The 25,381-nt window shown below is 41.8% G+C and overlaps 1 protein-coding gene across 1 annotated transcript in view; it reads right to left on the bottom strand.

Moving 5' to 3' along the window:
* Positions 1-4,729, bottom strand: part of FUT9 (fucosyltransferase 9) — a 188,160-nt gene extending 183,431 nt beyond the window's left edge. Inside the window, exon 1 of the mRNA XM_088470849.1 lies at positions 4,597-4,729. The gene's annotated coding sequence lies outside the window, so the exon portion shown is untranslated. The remainder of the gene's footprint in view (positions 1-4,596) is intronic.
* Between the last annotated feature and the right edge of the window lie 20,652 nt (positions 4,730-25,381).

The following is a 25,381-nucleotide window of genomic DNA, read 5'->3' as shown; positions in this document are numbered from 1 at the left end:
ACCTGCCCATGCTGACACAGGTAAGTGTTACCTGCTATTCGCCACCTCACAGTGGCGAATAGTAACTCCATCAAATTCTGAAAATACATAATTTTCGGAATTTGATGAATACCATAATTTCCATATCCCCATACTAATGTATGGGGAGTGTGCCAATTAACGCAGGGGGACTTAGCAAGGAGATATCAGTGATATCTCCTGTGCTAAGTGTCATCATGAATACTAAAATAACGTTACTTAAGGAAAATGTCCTTAAAAACGTTATTTTAGTTTTGATGAATAGGCCCCTAAGCCTGAATCTGTATATGAAGTGCAATGATGCAGCATCTGTGACTTTTTTCACGCCAAGTTCCATTGTGTGTCCTTTCCGACTTTGTACATATTTAAAATTAATTCTATGCAGTTAAAGTCGCAGCCTGGCGCCTCTGGTACAGATTGAGTGGTGTTTTGCTGTGAATTTGGTGCGAATAAGATGCAAATTTAAAGAAAAAGTAATTAGGCTACACCACTCTGCACACGGGCTATTGAGGCTAGGTGTATGAGGTCACATCTATATTTCATGATGTTTTAGTCCACTTTTGCATTTCTGGTCTATGTTATATGGTCTGTGTTATAATTTGTACAGTAGTGTACTATTTGGTGCCTTTCTCTTTGTCTCTTTATCCCCTTTTTATCTGTGTTTTTCCTTTTTTCTGATTAAAAAACTATAAAAAAAAAGTAAAAAAAAAAACAGTAAAGTGTAAACGGTTAACAAAATTTATTCATGAATCAAACCAGAATCCTATTTGTTTGGAAATATTTCACTCAAAATTTAACATCACAAACCTACAGCAAGTTTGTCATAGGATACAAAAAAAGTTAAATAAGCCGCAACTCTTCACATTAAAAGTTATTTTTCTTTACAAAAGTAAGGGCCCCAGAGACTAATCTAAGATTACCGCTGTTTGTCACTGCATTGCTCTCGCCTTCTTTAGATGGAGAGAGTGATGCAGTAACAAACAGTTGTAATCTTATATTACCGCTGTTTGTTAAATATTGAAAGGCTGACAGTTTTGAAAAACCCTCAAATCGCTCCTTAAATTCATTTATGGGCATATTTATTCTAAAATGAGAAAAGCTACTGAATATTTAGAATCCTTATTGCCACAGATTGCTGCAATTAGATTTCTTTATTTACCTAAATGCATCAATGAAAATTGCCAGAGAACGGGCTGCGATATGAGCCCTGAGATCAGGAAGATGTAAAGTGATTGCTTCCGTGGTCACTTTACTTCTAGCCTACGGACACACTTGTGGCTACTGTGAATGTGTGGTTTCCAGCTTCGCATTACACACACTTAATTCTGCCCTTAAACATGTGGAAAAAGCAGTTTCCGCATATTTTAAAGACAGAATTGACTAATAAATATGCTCCTTAGCAACATAGTGACTTGCCAGTGTATTTTCCGTTAGATTTACAACAAATGATACACCCCGCTCCCATATTTGGGAAATTTTTAAAATCACCTCATCTTAATTGCAGTCCACAGTGACAACAGTACTGGCGACTTTACAGATTGACCTTGACCACACGAAACTGCAATGGCCATCTGGAGTCTACATCTAACGCAGTGTGCATGCATGAGTTCCTTCTCAATGAGCATTTGCACTTTCTTCCTCTATGGGCATATGCAATTTCTTTGACTTTTTCCACTTACTGCAGGGGTCTTCAACCTTGGCCCTCCAGCAATGTAGGCAACAGTGATATATTTAGTTTCAGGGTTACAGTTGTTGTCAGGATAGGGTCACAGGAGACTACGGTTCTGCGGTTGTTGTCTTGGATACCCCTGTTTTAGATTACTATACACCTGATGTACCCTACTGCCACTCAAATATTAAAGGGAGTGAATGTATAAATATATGCAGTATATGTTTTTTTTGTGTATGAACTGATACAAATCTGCATTAAGATGTTTTGTCTGCAATGAATTGATCAATTCACATGTAGTAGCAAATAGCAATCAGCACCAATGAGGACAATAACTGTGACAGCAATCAACTAAACAAAGGTCCAACATATCTTGGCTGCAAGGAAAAGATAAAAATGTGCTGTAGTGTCAAAGTGACAGTAATATATTCCCAATCTTATTTTGTAATTCTGAGCTGCAGACTATGTGTTTTACAACAGCTGTGGACAACAAATGTGGAATACTACAAGGGCATTTATAATGGCTTCCAGATAGATGCATATACATAGCTTTTGAACCTTGCTGAGTTTAATAGTCCAGAACCAGTGAACCATTTGTCTACACTGACTGCTCATCCCTCTCACACACATGTACCAACGTAAGCTGTGAATTTCTAATAGTGCCATGCCTATGATAAAAGTCATTTTTCATTGCAATTACTATACTTATCTATTTCTCTGAAATTGTAAAGTAATACATGCATTCTAGATGCTATAAAAATTAAATGCCCACAAGAAGTATAAAAATTGATGTTTTGTGCTTACACCTAACAAATTACGTTATCATTACTTAATAACAATTTGCATAGAAGTTAGATTGAAGATGTCTCCTGGAAAGGCTGGATTCAAAACTGAATCAAGATACAATCCAAGGATCAAGCATGTCCTGCTGTCTTCATGCAAAAATCAACCATGGATTTAAAAGGAAGTGTCAAATAAACATAAAAACAAACATGAATCTAGAATATAAGTAAAACACGGGAGGATCTTTATGCATTATGCCTTTTAAGTAGGAAGAGGAACATATTAAGAAGTGACTAACACAAGAATCAGTGTCATTTTATTTTCCTTAATAAAACACACAGCACTTATTAAAAATATGACTATTCCCATTCTGCAAGGTTTGATGCATAACTATTCTATATCTTTATGGGTTGAGTAGAATGTATGCCGGTTTGCAAAACATAAAATATGAAAATTGGCTATGCGCATGCTCAGAAGAAAAGAACGCCTATGTCTGTATGCTGAGCTGGTCACATTATATACTGTACTTGTGCATCCTTAGGATGAATGGGGGAGGTAAGAGATTTGCACAATCAGACCGAGTACAGTAAGAGCATACTTGTGTAATTGCGAGCCGAGATAGACCTGCACGGATACACATATGCGCCTATCAGTAGCTTTATCAATTGTGAGTGCTTGAGGCTGTAGCAAACACATGCTGATGATGACAGTCACCAACACTAGTTACCAGCTCCTGATTGGTTGATTGTAGATTCACTAAATCTGAATCTGATAGGTGGTTTTGTCATTGCTCGTGTATATATTATATGACAATTTTTTTTTACGTGTTTTTGCTGGTTTTTTCCCCTTTTATTTGTATAGTCATACCTGCTGTATTAAAGTGTTTTTTTTATGTCATTCAAATCTAATAGGGATTGCGTACTTTGTTATCATAACAAATGTGAAAAAGTGGGAAAAAGTAATATCTGATGTATGCCTGATGTAATCACGCCACATAAATTACTGGTGCTGAACTTTACAATTTGTCCATCCTTGCATATTCACACTACTGCTTATTTTTTTATTGAATACATTTTACACCTATGTTTCAGTGGTAAATGCTTTCACCTTCAGCATCAGCCCCTTAGGAGAAATGTAATTACCTGTAATTCAGGGGAGATGCTGGCACTGCATTGGGACAGCATGTGAATGCCCGCAATGGCATGGGAAGACTGGCAATGGAAGACCTTCCATCGCCCCTGCTTCAAACCTGCATCCTGTATTTTACTTTGCACCCACGTAGGGGGTTAGGCTACCATATGTATGGGAGATCTGCGCACAGCACATCCCTCATAGCTCAAGCCGAAACATGTGATAAAAGATAGCATTTAATTGAATTGACTCCTTACTGTACTACAAGATAGCACTGTGATGCAATTTTAAAACAAGTTGGTCAAATGCACCTGATGAAGGGTATACACACACACACACACACACACACACACACACACACACACACACACACACACACACTTTTACTTGTCCATCAGAATAAAGCATAAAAACTAATCTTGCCTTTCAGATGTACAATACATAGTACTCAGTGAAAGAGCCCTTACACATATTGTAGAAGATCACAGAATGACCAGCAACCACCAAGACTGTACAGGAAAAGGTCTTGGGGGCCAACACCACAGCCTTCATACAGGTAGAGTTCCTCTTGGAAAGTCACTACTATTTGCCTCTGCAGAGGTGGTTTGATCAGTCGCTATGACAGTCGCTATGGACATGGCTGGTTACATTGTACCTGATACATTTCCTCAATGCTCCTATTTAAACGCCAAAACAGGTATTGGTTGAATAGTTACATTACTACTCAGAAATTCGTAAATATGAATATAACATAATAGAAAAAATATAAATGGTAATTATTTTTAACCCTCATAGTTCTAACAAAAGAAAGACGATTTTTACAGATGGTGTATGCAAGACGTGTGCATTGCAGACGACCCGGTTAGGCAGACGGTATTTCCAAGTAAAAAAAAAAAAAAAAAGCCCCAGTGCACATACAGATGAAGTGCACATCATGCACCTGACATTGGGAACCACATAATAGCAGCATAAGGAAGACACTAATCCAGGCTTACCACTGGACGAGGGATGCTGGCATAGGAATCTTTCTACATGCTCGGCGTGGTGGATCGGGGCTCCCAGCTCCCAGAGGTCGGCGCTGCCTCCATCTCTCCCTGATCCAGAAACGAAGGGCTGCAGCTCACAGAGGATCGGACGGGGGACCTGGAGGAGGGATGAGGGACGCGAGGGCGAGCAATGCAAGGGCGCAGGCGATGTGTGCGCGCATCATCCCCCCAACAGGAGCGCACGGATGGGCACGGTGCTGGGGACTAGCACTCCATGCCAGGCTGCTGCCACTCGGGTACTACCCCGTCATCCCAAAACCATGTGTGATAACTACTGTATGTGACCATTATCATTGTAGTAAGGGAGCGCTTATATCGCATAAGGTGCCTGCGTAGCCTGGCATCAGTAGGAATTAGAAATATTTAGTAGATTCTTTTAACCATTGCATGTACCAACCCCTTCTGGCTGACATTCTTGGCAGAAAACGTTCCGCATCTGGCAGAAATATATTCATATGTTATTATGAGCGGGGTCATTGGTAGACACATTATGATGCTTTTGTGTCCTCAAATTCGGAGTCTGAAAATGGATAACGTTGTGCACAGCTCCAGAAATCTCAGGCTGCCCAGTACCAGCAGCAGTGTTGTGACCGGCATGCTATATACTGTACATTGCAATTGTTCCATATTTGTATTGCTCAGCTTGTATTTTTTTGACAATGACAGAATTTGATATTCCTACACAGATAATTTACTGATCTCTGTAATAATAGCTTGGTAAATGTATGTTAATAAAACCCATCAGTGTAACATTGATAGACCACCTCCAGTATCACTTTTTCATCAGTTTGCACTTATTTGGCATATACTGTAAATGTAAGGTATGTAACTAAAAGACATAATTCCAAATATAAAGTATATGCCCAGTCACATATACCTATAGGTTTTACTCACCAGCCCTTTACTCCAACTGTGTGTACTCCATGCCATGAACCCACACTCTTGGACACCGCTGTCCCAGATCCCGTCTCTGCTTGGCTTCTACTAGTGTGAGAGCCACTGGTGAGTACACATTCATTTGTATCTAGACATATCCATTAAGTGCCTGGGCTAATAAATTGTAAAGCCTCCTGCAGAAAAAAGGAAATATTACTTATAGATTAAGCATAGAATAATAATTCACATCCAACAACTGTAAAAGAAAATGTTGTTAGGATTGTGGTATCCTCATACATTAACAGCTGCATAATTGAGATGTTAATTAGTTTATTTGGTAAGCAACCTAGGGTAGAATATACCATATCAAAATGTGGTTTGGGATATAGCCCAATGTTAAATGGCTTCAATAAGATTTAGGTTTGCCAAAGCTTACATATGCATTCAAAATAACTGTGTATCTAGGGCACCCAAGTAATAACCCTAGATACAAAACATAAAATAATGTTTTCTTATTAATATCATTTGTAAACTGGAGTAAACTGTAACATTTCTGTATACTTTTGGAATGATTTATCTTTTTCAACTGCATAAATGATTCTTTTTTAAATTAACCTCCATTGTTTCCTTGATGGTTTATTTGCTATTGTCTCTCATGATAGCGGCATCATTCCATTGTTTACTATATTATAAACAACCTTGGGGAGAAGAGCCTTTGTAGATGTCGAGCATGGGTTAGTTACACAGCAAGTGAGTGACCCTTGTAACATAGTCTGCAGTACTCAGTTGACTAAATGGACTGAGTGGCTGCTAGCTACATCAGTTGTATTAGGGACTTCTAACACCACACTTCACTCAAGGTATATAGCATATGGTTGGGATGATCATGGGATTATTACACCATCAGCATAGGTTCTATGGGATACATAACTTCACTGCATTACTAGCAGTGGATCCCATATAGAACCCCAAGCACCAGCTACAAAGCACCTTTTGGGAGAGAGTCTGCAACACTGTGCTAGTAGAGCCCTGAATGCCCAAAATATCTGGCAAATATCTACATACCACCCAACCATCCCTATTTCAGTGGGACAGTTCCGCTTTTCAGGCACTGTCTCGCTGTCCCACCCAAGGGCTGTAGTGTCATGTGGGCAGTGAAGAGGTTGGGGGGGCACTTGATCACCACTGCTCTGCATAACAGAGCAGTAGGTGAATATTGAATAGATACCATGGAACTGCATGGGTTGTGCTGGGCCTATCCCAAGAGTGACAGAAATTGGAGGGAGGGGTACAAGGCCACACCCCCTTCCAATGAGACCATGCCCCCTTTTCAGGAGCACAATCTGCAACTGATAAATGTTGGGAGGGATGTATCTAGATAACAACAAGTCATCAGTTCCAGGTAAGAGTGTCCATGATGGCAGCAGCCAGTAATATATTTAGGGGGAAACCTTACAAATCCAAGAGAATACTACCGTACCTCCTACAATTACAAAGAGGGCGCAATTCATGCAGAGGAAGGGTGGAGCTTGTGATCTGGGAACCATGACTATTTGGGAGCAACGTCTGGGGTGCTTATTTTGACCCTCCTTAGTTATTAATAGACTTCCAGGGAAGGGAACTAGCATAGTATTTCCTGCTCAGAAGACTTTCTGCTCATAGGATTGTCATGTGACTGCTGCAGTCACATTGCACAGAGGGCTGCTGGTTGCTGGTGTTCCAGCCAGGTTCAACTTCTGACAGCTCTACAGGAAATCAGGTAAGTAAAAATGTTAATGTGGGGACTAATCTGGTGTGTCGGAAGGATGCATGTTGGTGTGTAGGTGCGGGGCATGTTGGTGTGCAGAGGGGATATGTTGGTGTGCAGAAGAGAGCATCTGTGGTGTTAAGGAGATCGGCATGTCGTACAGGTGGTGGGCATGTAGTTGTGCAGGTGGGGGCATGTAGTTGTGCAGGTGGGGGCATGGAGTTGTTCAGGAGGGAGACAGCTGCAGGAGGTGGGCATGTTGTGCAGGAGGGGGGCATGTGTCACGTGCAGGAGGTGGGCATGTGTAGGAGGGGAGAATGTGTGGTGTGCAGTGGAGTCAAGCAATTGGGGTCATATTGATGTGCAATGGAGTGGTCAGACTCTTGTGGTAGTGCAGGGGGCAGACAAACTCATTTTGTTGTGCAGGGAGAGCATGTTTTTGTGTAAGGGAGAATATGTTGGTGTGCATGGAGGTGCTTATTGGTGTGCAGGGGGCATGCTGAAATATATTTGTGAAAAGTTGGTACCACTAAAAGTCACTTTTATCATCTGCTCCAATAATGGAAGGGGAGGGGGCACTGTAGCATACACTAGCTCCAGGTGCCATGGTTCCACACTAATCTCAGTGTCCATGTCACAGCAGAAATATGTCATGGTTCTGCCTGTCACCTTGTATAGATTAATGCAAGGTTGTTAAACATCCCTGTTATACCACTGCTTAAATCTCTCATATGGGAATTAGATTTTTTTTTTTATAGGGGTATGCTCTACAGACCATTAGGTATTAGTTATACTTTAATAGTATAATGGGATGGCTTATTATGGACCTATTATTATAATTTTCTGATCCCCGATGGTGGCAAAATGTCCTCACCAGGAGTATTGGTATTAATCATTAACCCCGTATTCATAGCCCAGTCATGTCAAGTACAGTCGCAGTGCTTTACAGCATATGGCTGATAGTCTTTGGAAGGAAGGAATATTTTTTATTGCACACTCACCCCGATAAATTCCCCGGTCCTATGCTGAACAACTTGTAGCTAGTTGAGCTATGACAGGTGGGCCCCATACTATGAATTTTCCTGAAAATAGCGGTAAGTTCCCAGGATGAATGGATTCACAAGTAGCAGATGGACCCTGCAATCATTGTCTCCCTGCTTTTGAGAACAAGCCTGGGCTGTACTTGGAATTTTGTAAGTGAGTCCACACTGCCTGATTTTATTCATTTATTTATTTTTTAATTCATGGATATTCTCCCATTTATGTCAGTAGCTTAAACACTTGGGGAGAATTCAGACGCGAAAACACCAGAAAACAAATCCCCGTTAAAGAATGTGTTATCAGGTGCCGTCATCCTGTTAATGCATGGGTCCATGAACTTATCATGGATTCTATGTGTTAACCCCTTTTAAAATGTTAAATTAATTGGTGTTAAAAAGGGGCTTGGGTGAAAAAAGGGCTTGAAATGAATAGCCCCAGGCGTTAAAGCCTGAGGCTACCACCCTTTTTCACTCCTGTTAAATTAATTGGACTATTTGAATTCGGCCCTGAAGTGCTGGAAACACCTTTGCAATCCATGGAAAATTGAAATAAATGGGAAATGCTCCACGATGCTTGCATTCACAAATAACTTGACAAGCTTAGCACATATCAACTGTGGGTATATCACATATGAAGGACATATCAAATTTATGTGCAAATGCATGACATGTATATGTGAGTTCATATGCTCTTTGTACTAGTATCATGCAAACGAAATGCCAGTGGGTAATTAGCATTAGTAGAAGGATGGTGCATTAATATTGCAACTCAATTATACCTTTTGTTGCCTGAAGCAATCCGCATTTTTTCAATAAGTGCGGCTGCAATGTTTTTACCATTAAAATTCTTTCTTCTTGTACTTCAGTCATACAGTATGATTGTCATTTTGGATTCACTTTCATTCAAACACATTGCACCCACTAGTATTTCAGAAGTTCTAATTACAGTATTTGGTGCTAGACACACTGTGTGAGCTTTTCACATTAAATTCATACTTCAAACTTTTATAGATAACAAGGTACACAAACATACATCATTGTGACCATTTTATTATGCTCTGAGGCTTTTAAAATAATGAACTTCAAGCTTATTTTCTTTAGAATTTAAAAATATTATTGTACTAATGCTATATCACTAGTCTTTGAAGTGTGTTATCTACAAAACCATGTAACTGTTCCTTTAAAAGCAGGTTTTATTCTTGCACAATTAGTATAATATTAGATAAAAGGGACACTCTCTGGATGATCAGTTTCGCAGCATGTAGAACAGTTTACAAACAGTTTAAAATATTGACTGAATGCTCCAGCATTTGGTTGCCATGGTAACAATGAAAGTTGGAGTTATGTAGTAGCACTTGTGTTTGCCTTTTTAAATAAAATTATTTTGGTTTAAAAAACATATTTTTTTAAATTTGTTACTATTTGTACACCCACACATTCCCCAAGTATCTGTTTTTACTAGAAGTAACCATAATATAGTAAATTATGCTCATTCTTAACTGTCAGGAGTGTGGGAATGGGTATGTAATGCCGGTTGTCGGGATGCCTCCTGTCACAATACAGACAGCGGAATCCCGATGGTTGGTATCCCGACAGGGGTCAGGTAAGATATACTTAGCCTCCCCCCTTCTCCACCTAACCCTCCTTTCTTCTAGTCTAACCCTAACCCTCCCCACCCCGCACCCTAACCCTCCCAGTCAGTGCATAAACCTAAGTTTCCCCCCTTCGTGCCTGAACATAACCCTCTCCCCTTAATGCCTAACACTAACCCCCCTCAAGTGGTGCCTGACCCTAACCCCCCCCCGCAAAACCTAATGCTAACCCTGTTAACTTACCTACACTTAACCCTCCCCCCCGCGGCTAAGACCCGCGGCGGCCCGGATTACCTTCATTCAGGCACGCGTCCTCCTGGATTCCGGCATCGGGATTAGGATAGGCATCGGTATTTAAACTCCTATTTTAAGTTCCTTGTCGGGATTCCAGTGTCGGGATTGAGATCAGTGGCCTTGCTGTGTGGAATGGGGTGGCATTGGTCAGTGGTGTACTTTAGTATAGATGCCCACAGCATATACACAGGCACAATATTATACATATATAGCCTGATAATTGCAGATAATGTAAATTTCGAAATAAAAGGTAAGCAACACATTTTCTGACAATCATTCATATTCTTTAATTTCAATATTACTTGAAGCATTCACAAGTGTTAACTTTTGGTACAAAAAATTTGAGCTCAACAGGGGCACTCAGTCAGTGCAGAGAACATTATGTTGTAGGGAGGCTCCATGAACATGCTTTTAACACTTTGTTGAAAGCAAGGACAAAGTAATGGGTTATGGGTTTTATTTACTAAGCCTTGGGTGGAGATAAAGCGGACAGAGATAAAGTACCAACCAACCAGCTCCTAACTTTCATTTTTCAAACACCGTCTGTGACATGTTAGTTAGGAGCTGATTGGCTGATACTTTATCTCCATCCAAGGCCTAGTAAATAGACCCCTATGTCTCTTCTTTAACATGCATTGTTTTTCAATGACCATGTTCTGAGCATGGGCTTTCTTCACTGTGTTCCTGTTAAGCAGTGTCACAATTTGAATACTCTTAGGGCTTGTATAGATGTGTTGTAAAACAATGACAAAGCACATACTAAGGGGAGAAGTATCAAGCCTTGGAGAAAGATAAAATGAAGAGAGATAAATAATCAACTAATCAGTTTCTAGCTGTCATGTTACAGGCTGTGCTAGAAAAATGTTAGAAGATGATTTGTTGGGACTTTGGGTTCCACTTATTAATGATTGCATGTGCAATGTGATCTGGGTGCGGTATTAGGAAGGAGCCCGTCCCTGCGATATGCTGGGAGTGAACTGACTGCATCCCTCTGCGCAAGCGCAGAATGTCGCAGCTGCCATAGGGGACACTTTGAGGGATCTGATGGGATCCCTCCCAAAAGAATTGCCGAAAGAAGCCCATAGGCTTCTATTTGGCAACACTAAAGATGACGGTACTCACCGGGTCACTCACTGGGTCCATATGCGATACATTCTGGAGCTTGGTACATACAGTATGAGAAATGCGGTCAGACCCCCAAAAACAGCATTTTTGGGGGTTTGACTGCATATTTGACTACAGTACATCCCACCCAAAGTATTTATACATCTTCCCCTTAGCCTTTTACTTTTACTCGTTTTAAGAGCAGAGCAGCATCATATGTAATATTGAATTATTAGATATGTTATCTCGGTATACGTTCAGGAAGTTGGCGGACGCAATGCCGACCGGCGGCTTCCAGTCTACTTAATCCCAGAGAGGGTTAAATGACAGGCGTCTAAATCTAGATGCCTGTCATTTTACCGACGCCGGGATACCGGCGCCCGGCATCCCGATTGAAGGGATGCCGGGCGCTGGGTGCAGACAGCCGCGGGGGGGGTGTTAGATTTAGGGCCCCCGGGGGTGATTTAGGTTCAGGCACCCCCCCGAGAGGTTAGGTCAGGATAGGGGAAGGGGGGGTTAGGGTTAGGACCCCTGGGGGGAGGTTAGGGTTAGGCACCCCCCTTAGGTTTAGGCGGCATGGAAGGGGGGGTTAGGTTTAGGCACTTAGATGGGGGATTAGGGTTAGGCACAGGGGGGGGCAGGTTAGGGTTATGCACCCTAAAGGAGGGTTAGGGGGTAAAATTAGGTTATTTTATACTTACCTTTAGGACAATCGGGATTTCCTCCTCTGTCGGGCTGCCGCTGCCAGGATTTGAACTGCTGGCCATTCGGACGGCGGTAAATCATACCGAATGCGTTATCTCTGGACCCAGAGCTCACCTGTTCTGAGAGACTTGCTCCCAAAAATGTAGAAATAAGGGAGGATGAGCTGGTGGCTTTTGAAACCACAGAACCCAGCCTGTCTGAGGAGAAGAAATTCAGAAAATTACTTAAGAGCCGGCAACTTTTGAAGAGTTTTGAGCTCTAATGAGTTCTAACTTTGTGAAAGGAGATTGGAAGTACCCACAGAAACTGCTGGAAGAGCAAGTACTGTGGAGGGAGAAGGTGGGGGGAGAGAGAAAGAGAGAACTAGAGAGGACAATGACAGCATACAGAGGCTAAATGCAATAAGAGAGACTTTCATTTCCTAACAGAGAGAGCTGCCAGTCTTTCAGAGAGCTGACAATCTAACAAGGAGAGCTGCCAGTTTACTAGAGAAAGCTGCAGGAATCACAAGGAATTGTCAGTGTCAAAGTGAGAGAAAGCAAATTTCCAAAGGTCGAAATGGAATCTAGATATAGAGGGAGTCCAGATCCAATCCAGATGGAGTCCACATTCAGTGTGTCATGACCAGAGCTGTTTTACCTGGTGAGTCGTCTCTGCTTGTGTGGGTGCTTTGCAGTGGTCCTACCGGTAGGGGTGCTGGTGTCTGGAGGTTGGCGCGAGGTGTGCGTGGATGTCCTAAAGGTACAGGCCATATGGAGACAGGTGAGACTGGCAGTGCTGTCGCGCTCGGGACTGCTGGGCGCCGCCATCTTGGTTTTGGGCATGTGACCTGAATGGGCCAATTAGGTTGATTGGTGTGAACTCTCAGCAACCAATCATGCACCTTCTCATGGTACTTAAGGGTGTTCAGCACATCCTCTAGTTGCCAGTGCAATGTATACACAGCATAGCTGTGTGAGAGTTCTCTGTGCTCCTTAGCTCATTTGTTTTTGCAGTTCCAGCTGTGACTCGTTACCTGCTCTGTTTCCACCTCAGGCTGTTCCCGGATACCCGCATCTACCCTGCCATACCCTGATACTTACCTCACTGTTGAGACTTCGGCAGTTCTCCGGATTCAGAGCTCACTCTAGTATGCAGACTTCTGTTCCTCAGTTAACCCTCCATTGGACTTTCTGCTTATCTGCCTGTCATTGATTCTCAGGCTCACTATTTGGATTTTGTTTTTTCTGCCAAGACATTTGTTCCAGCCTCACTATTTGGACTTTGCTTTTCTGCCAGGACATTTTGTTTATACCTCACATCATTCAGACTTATTTACTGCCAGTTACTTGTTTACTACCATTTCATGAATATTAATAATCCAATTAAACCTGCTGCATTTCAATACTGCATACCCGTTCCTGTATTTACTCCTGCATCTACCTCGGGTTCAAAAAATAGTCCAGACCTGACACAGTGTAGACAATGAGATGAGTCTACAGTAGGTCTGGTCCAGTGAAAGCAAATCTAGCCAAGATGTCCAGAGGGAGTTGTGAATTATTCCAGTTGTTTGCAGGACATTCTGCATTGTTAGTTGTTCCAGGTACCTGCACTTGATTCTACTTCTATTCTTTGGCCTATTCAGGACAGCTGTCGGCATTTTATCCCTTCTTAAGGGACCACGTGGGAAATAGACTGCACATTTCTGGCGCATTAAAATTCACAATAAGCTTCTTGAAACTTTGATCTAAAAATCACCACATAGTAGAGGTTTAATTAGAAGGTACTTATGTAACTTAACTCCCATCTATTGGAGATGAAACCCTTGAAACATTTCCCAATCCAATGGTGAATTTCATTGTATTGTGTGTTTTCTATGTGAAACCATTGTAATCATTGGGCGTTTGTAGGCACAGGAGTTTGACCTCATATGCCCTATATAAGCCTTGTCTGTGCTGATTATTCTGTGAGGGTTTTGGAAGGAGATAGGCGTATAGGAAAGAGGAGATTTTTTTAGAATGATTGCAATTTATCTCTTTAGTTTATTATATTATTTTCTACTATTTTGGACCTTTTCTGTCTATTTGTCTGGCATGTGTTATCTATGTGTGAGTGGTGTGTGCTAGTATGTGTACTGTCTTTTTTTTCTGTACTGGGTGTTGTCTGTTTTTTTGTGTGGTGGAGATTGAAGAGTGGTAGATGATTGCAGGTATAGGATATTAAGGAGGATGGGGTACCACCAGAGTTAGTGGAGGTGCATGGAGAGAGGACAGGGCCTTGAGGCTTGGGAAGAGGCAGCTAGTAAATGTACAACTGGAAAAACTAAAATGAAGGGGTGTCTATTTTAAATATGAGGAAAATTGTGCCCTGGAGCAAAGTATAGTGCTAAAGTGTATTAGCATATCCTGGGTTATCTGGCACACATGCCATCATTTCCCAGAAAGAAAAAGATGTGGCAGTACTGTATGTGTGGAACACCGTCATCTCTGTGCTTCATGTGAAGAGCAAAGTTTTAAATAGCAGAAGGTGCTTCTCAGACATTAAGAAGTACATGAAGGAGAAGCTGTCTGAGGAGCACAGCAGGATGTACTGGTGGTGGATCACCACAGCTGATTAAGCTCAGTGCTTATGAGAAGGAGCTCCACCAATTTATCCCTTCAGAAATCCTCCCAGGCCTGCATGTGGTGGACACTGATAGACCACCCTCCCAGTCCCATACTGGTGAGTCAAAAACACTTTTTCACAGCATAAGCTATTGTTTTTAATTTTTTATGCAGCAAATCACAAACAGTCTTGCATATATTTTATTATACTTTAAATAAATGAAAAAAATAAAATAAGTTTCCCCTATGAATAGTGAAAATGTAGAATATATAATTTTTTAGTCTAAAACCCCAAAAATGATCTGCCTGGTTGTGGCTCTTCATGGGAAACAGAAATTTTATAGCGTGAATATGATAGCAAAACACTCAAAATACTTATGAGTTTTGTGTTCATATAATTATTTGTGTTGTTAGGTTTGCTCTTGAAAAGCCAAACTATTATAATGATGGCTTGCAACTTTCCCCAGCTGCACTACCAACAAAAAAGGCTCCATGTACAGTAGATGTCCACAATCTTCACAGGATGATGCCAATTAGCTTGTGAGTTGTTCTAAAATGTAAAAAAAAGCTCATGCCATACACTAGACTAGATATATAAATTAAAACTAAAAATGTAGATAAGTAACAAATAAGCCATATTGAAAGTATTCTGTCAATATACAGTCAGGTGCATAAATATTGGGACATTGACAGAATTTTCATATTTTGGCCTCTATTCACCACCACAATGGCTTTGAAATGAAACAAACAAGATGTGCTTTAACTGCAGACTTTCAGATTTAATTTGAGGGTAATTACATCCAAATCAGGTGAACGGTGTAGGAATTACAACGGTTTCTATATGTGCCTCCCACTTTTTAAGGGGCCAAAAGTAATGGGACTATCAACTCAAAAGCTATTTCATGGACAGGTGTGGGCTATTCCCTCATTATTTCATTATCAATTAAGCAGGTAAAAGGTCTGGAGTTGATTCTAGGTCTGACATTTGCATTTGGAATCAGTTGCTGTCGACTCTCAATATGAGATCCAAAGAGCTGTCACTATCAGTGAAGCAAGCCATCAATCGGCTGAAAAATCAAAACAAACCCCTCAGAGAGATAGCAAAAACATTAGGTGTGGCCAAATCAACTGTTTGGAACATTCTTAGAAAGAATGCACTGGAGAGCTCAGCAACACCAAAAGACCCGGAAGACCACGGAAAACAACTGTGGTGGATGACAGAAGAATTATTTCCCTGGTGAAGAAAAACCCCTTCACAACAGTTGGCCAAATCAAGAACACTCTCCAAGAGGTAGGTGTATATGTGTCAAAGTCAACAATCTAGAGAAGACTTCACAAGAGTGAATATAGAGGGTTCACCACAAGATGTAAACTATTGGTGAGCCTCAAAAACAGGCAGACCAGATTAGAGTTTGCCAAACAACATCTAAAAAAGCCATTACATTTCTGGAACAACATCCTATGGACAGATGAAACAAAGATCAACTTGTACCTGAGTGATGGGGAGAGAAGAGTATGGAGAAGGAAAGGAAATGCTCCTGATCCAAAACATACCACCTCATCAGTGAAGTATGGTGGTGGTAGTGTCATGGCGTCGGCATGTATGGCTGCCAATGGAACTGGTTCCCTTGTATTTATTGATGATGTGACTGCTGACAAAAGCAGCAGAATGAATTCTGAAGTGCTTCGGGCAATATTATATGCTCATATTCAGTCAAATGCATCAGAACTAATTGGACGGTGCTTCACAGTGCAGATGGACAATGACTCGAAGCATACTGCAAAAGCAATCAAACAGTTTTTTAAGTCTAAAAAGTGGAATGTTATGCAATGGCCAAGTTACTCCCCTGACCTGAATCCGATTGAGCATGCATTTCACTTGATGAAGACAAAACTGAAGTGAAAATGCCACAAGAATAAGCAGGAACTGAAGACATTTGCAGTAGAGGCCTGGCAGAGCATCACCAGGGATGAAACCCAGCATCTGGTGATGTCTATGCATTCCAGACTTCAGGCTGTAATTGCCTACAAAGGATTTGCAACAAAGTATTAAAAAGTGAAAGTTAGATTTAGGATTGTTTAGTTTGTCCCATTACTTTTGGCCCCTTAAAAAGTGGGAAGCACATACAAAAACCGTTGTAATTTCTACACCGTTCACCTGATTTGGATGTAATTACCCTCAAATTAAATCTGAAAGTCTGCAGTTAAAGCACATCTTGTTAGTTTCATTTCAAAGCCATTGTGGTGGTGAATAGAGGCATAATATGAATATTCTGTCAATGTCCCAATATTTATGCAAATGACTGTATCAGTATACGTGGATGTAAGTGTATAAAAACATATGTAACACAATGGAATACCACCTTCATATATATGTATTATTGTAATACAGTATAGTAATAATGTATCTAATGTAGTACATTATTTATGCCTTCTACAATAATTTGGCCAAGTAATGGGGCCACCTAATTTTCATTTATCATATTGTCAGATATTAATTCACTTTGTCAGCGTGTTTGAAAATATTGTTGGAAATATCTTAAAGAAAACAACAAATTTCTGTTTCCTTTAAGTCAATAATTGAAGAAAATTAAAACTCTAGAGATATGTATATATATATTTCTAAAGTACTTGTGAAGGGAACAAAAAAAATGTGAAGGCCATAAAAAAGTAATAGTATGCAGCAAAAGTGTATTCTCATGTAGATATTTTACTTTCCATAGTTGAATACTGACATATTGTTACGAGTCCCAAGGAATGCTCTGTGCAAACCCCCTAGAACCCAGGCTAGCGAGGTCTTCTACCACTACCAGCCACCCGCTGTTCCCATAAAACTAGACCTGTTCACCAGTACTTAGATGGCCGCCTGGTGTTAATACTCAGAGTAGTAGCGGTTTGCACAAATAATCAATGGAGCCAGTGGTGTTGTGAGGATCAGGAATCAAACAGTCAATAGAATGGCAAAGTAAACGATGGTGTGGCTTGAGTACTGATGTTGCGGCTGGTTGGTGTACTGGAGATGTGGCTTTGAGAGCCGATGGTGTGACTGGCACTGGTAGCAGAAGATGGTGGATCTGTTTTAGTGGCTTTGAGAGCTGTGGGTGCGGCTTAGGAGCTGATGATGCAGCTTGAGAGCCAGTACACAAGTTGGTGGACTTGAGTTGCGGTTTTGAAAGCCAATGGTGTGATATGAGAGCCAGTACAGATGGTGGAGTATTTGAGTTGCAGCTTTGAGAGCCAGTGGTGCGACTTAAGAGCCGGTACACAAGTTGGTGTACTTGAGTTGCGGCTTTGAGAGCTGATGGTGCGGCTTGAGAGCAGGTACACAAGTTGGTGTACGTGAGTTGTGGCTTTGAGAGCTGATGGTGCGGCTTGAGAGCTGGTACACAAGTTGGTGTACTTGAGTTGCGTCTTTGAGAGCTGATGGTGTGGCTTGAGAGCCAGTACACAAGTTGGTGTACTTGAGTTGCGGTTTTGGGAGATGATGGTGTGGCTTGAGAGCTGGTACACAAGTTGGTGGACTTTAGTTGCGGCTTTGAGAGCCAGTACACAAAGTGGTGTATTTGAAATGCGGCTTTGAGAGCCGTAGGCAGCAGGGAAGCTGCTGGTGCAGCTGGGAAGCTGATGGGGTGGCTTGAGAGCTGGTGGCAGCACAGAAGCTGCTTGTGTGGCTGGGAAGCCAATGGAGTGACTTGGAAGCCAGTGGCAGCACGAAAGCTGCTGGTGTGGCTGGGAAGCCGATAACCAGTGGCTAGGCAATACCGCTGGAGAACAGAACACAATGTAGCGAGAAGGTACAAAATGCTGACCATGCAGCAGAGCTGAAAGAACCAAAAAAATGCTGTAGTCTGTGAGGTGGTAAAAGGCCAGTGTGCACAAATAGGAGAAGGAACCAATCACACCATGCTGTGGATAATACGTGACCTCCTGTGGTGTATAGATCGACTAGCAACTGAGGGAACCAGAGCAAAAGCATCAGGAGAAGATAAACTGGTAGAGGGAGACGAGTCATGACAGCGACTTGTAACAGTACCCCCCCTTGACACGGGGTTGAAGAACCCCCAGAATGCGGTTTGTCAGGAAAACCCTGGAAGAAAAGTCTCTTCAGCCTGGGAGCATGTAGAGCACTTTCAGGAACCCAGGAGCACTCCTCTGGACCATAGCCCTTCCAGTGAACCAAGAAATGTAAGCGGCCCCTGGAAATTTTAGAGTCCAAGATTTTCTCAACCACAAATTTGCATTGACCGCAGACCACAATTGGAACAGGGCTGGATGGAAACTTGGGCTTAAACTTGACTGAACTGACGACTGGTTTGATTAAAGAACAGTGGAAGGTGTCGTTGATATGAGGAGACTTGGGTAATTGAAGCTTGAAAGCTACCTGATTCACCTGAGAAATGATGCATAATGGGCCAATGAACCTCAGACCCTACTTCTGACTAGTTGGTGAATCTTAATGTTCTTAGTGGAGAGCCAAACTAAGTCACCCTTCTTAAGCATGCATGACCTCCGATGTTTATCAGCAGACTTCTTGGAATGGAGAACTTCTGAAGGCTTTGATGGACCTTGTTCCAAATGCAAAGGAGCCGAGAGACAGAAGGTGAAACTGGTAAACTGAGGTCTGGGATGTTGACCCTTGACACAGAAAAAGGAGACACAGAAGAAGCTGAATGACACGAGTTGTTAAAAGCAAATTCAGACAGCGGCAGATGGGAAACCCAGTCATTATAACATTTGGTGACATAACAGCATAAATACTGCTCCAGGGACTGATTAAGACACTCAGTTTGCCCATTTGATTGTGGATGATAACCTAAAGAAAGGCTGACGCAAATGCCCAAGGAGAAACAGAAGGCTCTCCAAAATTGTGTCATGAATTAGGTTCCTCAGTCTGACACTATAGCCTCTGGAAGACCATGTAGGCGAAAGATGTGCTGAAGGAATAAATCAGAAAGCTCATTAGCAGAAGGTAACTTAGACAACGGGATGAAATGCGCCATCTTGCTAAAATGACAACCACAGTCCAGATGACAGAACAAAGGGCAGAAACAGGAAGATTAACAACAAAGTCCATGGCAATATATGTCCAAGGTTTTTTTGGGTATGGAGAGAGGGAGCAACAAACCAGAAGGACCTGTCCAAGGTGTTTTGTTTTGAGCACCGATCTCACATGCCAGGACAAATTCACAAGAACAGGACACAATCTTTGAACAAAGAAGGCCACCAGACTGCACAAGAGAGTAACTCAACTGTCTTACTAATACCAGGATGACCGAAAGCCCGTTGAGAGTGGAAATCCAGTAAGACCAACTTCCTGAACCTTTCCATATAGGAAAAAGAGCAACCACAGATTCTGTCAGTATGTATAAATATCACTCAAACCAGTAGAAACGATACATAAATAAAAAACTACACTGCCGGATGATTCATCCACCATTACCAGCTCCATTATCAATATATATTTAGGAAGGAGCTTTTCAGAGGGCTCATATCCATCTACTAGTCTGGGACTTTTTTCATTTATATATTAATTTTTATTCATATCAATTCCTCTTATTTTATGTATTTATGTGCTGTTTTGATTGATCTGAGATTCTTTTAGATACTTGTCACAATAAATATATTATTGTTTTTTATTTATGTATCGTTTCTACTGGTTTGAGTGATATTTATACATACTGACAGAATCTGTGGTTGCTCTTTTTCCTACATGCCTTTTCTCTTACCTCAGTGGGATTGACTACCCCACACAACCACATTGAATCTGTCTAGTATTTATCAACTGTACAGCGCCTGGGTTATATCTTGTGTTTCCTGAACCTTTCCGGAACAAACAAAAGACCGGGAGGTTTTTCTGGAGGAGATTCTGGAGGAGATTCCATCTGACAGGCCTGAATGAGCTTAGCTAAGTTCCAGGTGATAGCACAGTGAATGCGGGTCTCTGGGATAATTGGTTCATCAGAGCAAGTGGTCTGCTGCACTGGAACAAAGCTCCTGGAGAGAGCGTCAGCCTTGACGTTTGTAGAACCGGGAAGGAAGGAGATAAGAAAATTAAAGAAGGTGAAGGATAGTGCCCAGCGTGCTTGTCAAGAGTTCAGTCGCTTGGCTGATTGAATAAATGATAGGTTCTTATGGTTGTTAAGAACCATGACTTGATGTTTGGCCCCCTCAAGCCAGTGTCTCCAGTCCTCAAAGGCCCATTTAACCGCGAGCAACTCCCGATTCCCCACATCATAATTACATTCTGCCAAGGTAAATTTGCTGGAAAAATAAGCACAAGGATGCAATTTGTTGTCAACTGAATCCCTCTGGGACAGGATGGCTCCAGCTCCAATCTCGAAGGTGTCCACTTTAAGAATGAACGGAAAGTCCGGTTTAGAATGACGGAGTACTGGAGCCTGTATGAAGGCAGTCTTAAGAGCCTCAAAATCCTGATCAGCCTTAGACGTCCATTTGAAGGCGTCCACTCCTTTCTTAGTCAATTCTACTATGGGTGCCACTATAGTAGAAAAAGACTCAATAAATCTCCTATAGCAGTTAGCAAAGCCGAGGAAGCGCTGAATAGCTTTAAGGGTGGTTGCTTGGACCCACTCCAACACGGCTTTGACTGGATCCATGGAAAAGCTCTGGGAGGAAATAATGTAACCTAGGAATGAGACTTAGGTTACATGAAAATCACATTTCTCCAGTTTTGTGTAGAGGTGATTCTCTCGCAATTTTTGCAAGATCTGACGGACATGCTGGTGGCGTTAGTCATCAGACTGAGAGAAGATAAGGATGTCATTGAGGTAAATGACCACAAAACTTCAGAGGAAATCTCGAAGGACATCGTTGATGAGATCTTGGAAGACCGCTGGATTGTTAGCTAGGCCAAAGGGCATAACTAGGTACTCATAATGCCCCATATGTGTACTAAAGACCATCTTCCATTCGTCCCCACTCCTAATTTGGATCAGATTATATTCTCCTTGGAGGTCAATTTTAGAGATGTTGGCTTGGCGCAGCTGATCAAAGAGTACTGAGATGAGAGATAGCGGGTAGGAGTTTTTGACGGTGATGTTGTTAAGACCCCAGGGGGTAAAGTTACTAAGAATCGAGTTTGGTCGAGTTTTTTTTTTTAAACTGTCTTTGCTTCCCCGAAACTCGGGTGAGTTTACCCTTTAACAACTCGCAAATTTACGAAGAAGTGAGTTTAGCTGAAAGTGAGTTTTCCAATGGTGAAGTAGATCGAGATTTCTCCCCCTATTTGCTAGTTTAGATGAGATTACTCACTCGAGATTACAGTGTTTTCTATCTGCCAAACTCACCCGAACAAGCAGCCTGCACTTATCAGTGAGAAATATGAAGGATGCTTGGGTGTTATACCTGTAAAAATTGGTTAAAATATATAAAAAAATGATGTAGGGTCCCCCCCCAAAGCCCTAACCACTTGGCAGCCAGTCCTGGTACCTAAAATTACGGGGAACAAAATGACTAGGGTTCCACCATAATTTATGTACCAGCACCAGGCTGCAGGGCCAGTCCTGGTTTAAAATATAGGGGAAAAAATGCATAGGGGTCCCCCTATAATTAAAACCAGCACCAGATCCAAAACTACTGGGGTGTAATGCCACATCCTGGAGACCTTATTACCCCAAGTCGCTCAGGCAAAGCCGGGGATCTCAGGGGAGGTGGGGACTCCCTAAAATAGGGGTTTCCCCTCTCCCAAGACCCCTGGTTTGGTCTGAAGCCAGGGACTCTTCCCCACACCCCTGGGCTGTGGGTACGGGGGTAATAAATTGGAAAATCAAAGTAAACTATTGTATTTCACAGTGGAACTACTGGTAGCAGCATGCCTGCCCTTTGACACTTGTGGATCTATAAGTGCCAGCAGGCGGCCAGCACATGTACCTCCACTGTAAAATAAATAGTAAAATAAAGACAATACACACACCTTATACAGTAAAAGTTTAATACACAAATACCTCACTTACACATACTCACCTGCTGCCAGATGTTCCCATGAAGAAATCCCTCACAGACCTGCAAGAAAGATTGTATACTCACTTCCATCTTCGCACTGGTCTGTGTAGCATCCAGGGGGTATTTGCAAAAAAATAAATCCATATGCTTACCATTAGCAGTGTATGTGTGTGACCACATACACCCCTAACCAGCTCCCAACTGTTCAGTGAGAACTGTCAGGGAAGTGAGTATAGGATCTTTTTTGCAGGTCATTCCACATGGATTTCTACATGGGAACATCTGGCAAAAAGAAAGTATCTGTGAATGAGGTATGTGTGTATTAAACTTTTACTGTATACAGTGTGTGTGTACTGTCTTTGCTTAAATATTTATTTTACAGTGGAGGTATGGGTGCTGGCCACTTGGTGGCACTTGTAGTCACACAAGTGCAAAAGGGCAGGCATGCTGGCATCTGTAGTTCCACTGTAAAATACAACAGTTTACTTTGATTTTCCACTTTATTACCCCCGTAGCCACAGCCCAGGGGTGCGGGGAAGAGCCCCGGGCTTCAGACCAAGCCTGGGGTTTTGGGAGAGGGGGGACCCATTTTTTGGGGGTCCCACCTCCCCTGAGATCCCCAGGCTTGACCTGAGCAACTTGGGGTGAGAATGCTTTGGCCCTGGAGACCCAGTAATAGGGTCTTTTTTCCCCCCTATAATTAAAACCAGGACTGGTCCTGCAGCCTGGTGCTGGTACTTAAATTATGGTGGAACCCTACTCATTTTGTTCCCTGTAATTTTAGGAACATGGACTGGTTGGAAAGCCTGGGGCTGGTTAGGCTTTTGGGGGTGGGCCCTTTGTCATTTTTTTTTTAATAAAAACACTTTATATTAGGTATACAGGCAGAAATATGCACAAATCACACTGATCTGTGTATGTTTGTGCCAAACTCGCAGCTGAGGAGGTGGTTTATTTGAAACTTCAAATTCACAGTGAGTTTGCTAAAATCTCACATGAGATTGGAAACTCGATTCTTAGTAAATCTGTGAGTTGCATCTTTTTCATGTAAAGTACTTCTAATTTGGCTGATGGTGAGTTTTTCCGGGTTTGCAATCTCACATGAGTTTTAACAGTGAAAAGAGAGAACTCACTTCCAAACTCACTCGAATTTGTTTTTAGTAAATTTGCGAGATGAAAAACATGCCTAAACTCACGTGAGATTGCAAACTCACCCAATCTCGATTATTAGTAAATTTACCCCCTATAATCAATGCAGGGATGGAGAGACACATCCTTTTTCTCAATGAAGAAAAATCCAGCCCCAAACTGAGACTTAGAGGGGTGGATAAATTCCTTTGCCAACGCATCCTTGATGTAATATTTCATTGCCCTGTCCTCTGGAATGGATAGCGAATACAACTGGCCTTTAGGTAGTTTGACTCCTTGAACTAAATTAATGGCACAGTCGTGTGGCTGCTGTGGAGGAAGGACATCTGCCAGCTGTTTGGAGAAAACACTAGCATAATCTTGGTACTGTGCTGGGATGGCTGGAGGAACTACGGCAACCACAGGTTGAACTGACCGAATAGGAATGGCAAGACAACAAGTGTGACAGTCATGGCTCCATCTGATTGTTTCCCTGGAGGACCAATCAATAATGGGGTTATGATCCCTGAGCCACGGGAGACCAAGAACAATTGGAGCTAATGGACACCGGAGAAGATAAAAATAAATAGTTTCCGAATGATGAACTCCGACTGACACACAAAGAGGAGGTATTTTAAATCCAATGTGACCACTGGAAACCAATCCTCCATCCAGTCCGCAGATAGGAATTTCCTGATCCAATGGAATGGCGAGTATCCCAAGTGACTGGAAGATAAGAAAATTCATAAAATTGCCAGCCACCCTGCTATCCAGGAAAGCTGAAGTAGTCAGACTAGAGTTACAGAGTTGGATGGCTACAGGCATTGGCTCCTCCGGATCAGAAGTTGGAACCCAAGCAGGAGAGCAAGGCAATCTTGTGGGGAGATGTGTTTCCTGTCTTCACTCCTAGAGACGTCAGTCTATCCTGATAGCCTTGTTCATGAGGTCATCTAGGGACTCAGAAGGAGCATACTGGACGAGGATATCCTTAATGACAAAAAGTGGAGGGTATATCAGTTATGTGAGATCTTCAACCCAAAGACTCTATAGGAGTGCAATCTCATAGCTAAATGTCTTAAAACATAACCTTTATTAATTTTTGCAAGGAAAAAAGATTAAAATGGACTTACAGAGATCGTTATCTCGGTAGTGGTTACCCAGATGAACTAAAGGCGAGATATAAAAATATAACAATAAACAATACAACATTAAACATGTATGATAATCATAAAAACAGCCGGTCAGAATGTTGCTGAGTATATTCAATAGATATGTGGAGTGACAACCTAGACTATCAACACCCAGCAAGATAATGTTAAGACAGTGAATAATGAAGAGAGGAGTAAGGGGATGTAAGATACTGCAGCTAGGCTCTGCTGCTCCCTATCACACAAAGGAGTGGAGGAGAGGGAGTGAGAGATCTGCTAGTGCTGTAACCCCTGGAAGTAGCAGTCAACAGTGGTCAATGTCATCAACCCTAACGTCTACTATCGGTTGTCTTGCTAAATTGCATCAGACAACCAATAAGAAAATCAATAGGTTGGTATGAAAAACAACTGGGAATGTAAAGAAAGGATGCTGCTACAAGTACCTAAATCACTGTGAATATGGTATGAGATCACCTTAAAAGAGGATGATTATACATTGGGTATACATATCAATGATATCATTCTAAAATCTTCACAAAGTTAAAGGTAATCAATG

Source organism: Taudactylus pleione, unplaced genomic scaffold (assembly GCF_031769625.1).
Source record: "Taudactylus pleione unplaced genomic scaffold, aTauple2 ptg000015l, whole genome shotgun sequence".
Lineage (NCBI taxonomy): Eukaryota > Metazoa > Chordata > Amphibia > Anura > Myobatrachidae > Taudactylus > Taudactylus pleione.
The sequence above is the reverse complement of the archived record's forward strand: the minus strand, read 5'-3'. Positions and strand labels throughout refer to the sequence as shown.